Here is a 2,226-nt window from a genome sequence, read left to right as displayed (position 1 = left end):
CAATGACGCTGCATGTGCTTTGGTTTGAGAATGTGTTGGCATGTGAGCAACAAAAAGGATCTTTAACACATTAAATGTTGTATTTTGGGTTCGATTCACTAAATCTGTTGACTCTCATCTTGTTTTGGGCACTATCAGCTACCTGAGCAACTGAGCGTCAGCCAAACACACTCTTCCTTTTTATTATCAGCTAATTAGTGTGGTTAATCAGGCTGATAATGAGCCTTGGCGCCATGCCATTTCAATCTGACACCAGGCCAGGGTTCAGATCCCCACCTAGAAGCACCTCGGGCAGAGATCTCCCTGAAGACGGCTCTTCCTGGACGTGAGAGGAGAGAGGGATGACAAGGGCAACAGTGATGAGTGGTGCTTGTTTTCATGATAACAGGAGGGCATAGCGCCACAATTTGTATGGCTGCAGGGATGATAGAACCAGCTGAAAAGGTTTAGGAACTCTGTTACTATTATCTGTCTCCAGAGTGCTTTAAGAAAATGTTTGTCTTATCTCTCTGCAAGATTTCCGGAATTTTCTCTCCTCTCAGCAGCTGTGGACACTCCACAGGGAGAAAAAGAGGAATTGATGCTCACTGTAACACATCATGTTGACCCACACAAATCATAATCCACCTCAACCCCGCATAACACACACATCCCCAACATTTACTTTAATCGAAAACAATCCAGTCGCCTCCCATCACCTCCCATCTGCCTGCCCTCCCTCCCTCCCTCGCTCCCTCCCTCCCTCCCTCCTTCCATCTCTTGCTCTCCCTCTGTCTCTGCTGCCTCACTCATTCCCTGAGCAGCACACTGAGCTGGATAACATCTCCTTCAACCTGCAGCACAGACTCATTTCTCTACACACCAGCTCTGAGTGGATGCTCAGCAGGGGTGTTTGAGATATTAGCGCGCTGTGGGGGGGGGGCAACGGCTCAGGGACTTCTACCATCCACAGACAAAGGTAAGCCCCTGGATCCTTTAGATTACATTCCTGTTGAAGTGAAGGTGGTTAAAGTTAGCCACTTGAAACTACTGCAGCCTTTAGGCGTCACTCAGGTCAAGTTGTCAGCAGTCCCAGGATAGATTTATAAGACATTTTCTATGATTTTGCACTGGTTGGACATTTGTACATGTAATAAATGAATGCTATCATAATTATAGACTCCGTAGGGTCCGTAGCAAAGCGCTGAATAACAGAAAGTGTGTTGGCAGAAAGACCTGCGAGTTAATCCTTGTTTTGTTTGGAGCAGTAAGTTTAGAGAACAGTACCAGTCACTGAATATAATCCTAATGTGCTTAAGACAAGGAGAAGTGAAAACATTTAGTACAGATTGGTCTCACTTTCAGAAAATGGATTTTATTTTCACACACTGAACCTCTGCCCTGTTACACCATGCCAATGCTGTGTTTCATGCTTCGTATAATGTGCTTTCCTTACTCGTCTTGTTGAGACATATTCAGAAAATTGTTATTTGAGGTCAGTCTCTCAGTGCATGAACGACCACGTTTTTAACACAGAATCCTTGAGCTGAACTAAATCATCAGTGCCACTGATCGGATCAGTATCTTTTTGCATTGATGCTCCTTTCCCTGTTGACAGAGAGTTAGATTGTGTTTTTTATGTAAATCTGTCCAACTGTCTGCATTTATGCGCTCTCATAATCTTCTACAGATGTTGGTTTCCCAAGTTAAGACCGAGTCCCATTTCTCCTGGGGACTGTTGATGAAATCAATTTAAAACAAATATGTTATAATGAATCAGTGTTGATTATTATTATTATTATTATTATCATCATGGTGTATCAATAACGTTACTGACTATCATGTTATTTTATTAGTTGAAGGAGATAAAACAACAAATATAGAACACAAAAAATTGCAGACTGACATATAGTATTTCCTGCTTCTTTAGCACCGTCCTTACCTGATGATGCGCTGGGTTTGAGCTAGCACTGAACAAGTGCTAGCTCAAAGTTCAGTTCACACAGATGAAATTAACTACTTCAGTTTACAATCTTTCATTTTGTTCTTAGTTCACGTTCAATTCTTCCATTTTATGGCATTTAATTAGTCCGACTTTTTTTCAGCATCTGGTCCCATACCACCAGGCCCAGGGACATCTTCATACCACAGAGCACAGTCACCTCTTTATACTTCACTCATTGTTTTACAAACAGTTTACATTTCTGTATATATATATATATATATATATATATATATATATATATA

General features: G+C 41.6%; 1 protein-coding gene across 2 annotated transcripts in view; it reads left to right on the top strand.

Moving 5' to 3' along the window:
- The first annotated feature begins 791 nt into the window (after positions 1 to 791).
- The window catches only part of mmel1 (membrane metallo-endopeptidase-like 1), an 18,023-nt gene continuing 16,588 nt past the window's right edge, over positions 792 to 2,226 (top strand). For both annotated transcript variants that reach the window (XM_031846706.1, XM_031846699.1), the window contains exon 1: positions 792 to 958. The gene's annotated coding sequence lies outside the window, so the exon portion shown is untranslated. The remainder of the gene's footprint in view (positions 959 to 2,226) is intronic.

The sequence above is a fragment of the Anarrhichthys ocellatus genome, unplaced genomic scaffold (assembly GCF_004355925.1).
Source record: "Anarrhichthys ocellatus isolate YVR2014 unplaced genomic scaffold, GSC_Weel_1.0 scaffold1, whole genome shotgun sequence".
NCBI classification, from domain to species: domain Eukaryota; kingdom Metazoa; phylum Chordata; class Actinopteri; order Perciformes; family Anarhichadidae; genus Anarrhichthys; species Anarrhichthys ocellatus.
This window is presented reverse-complemented; position numbering and strand designations above follow the sequence as displayed.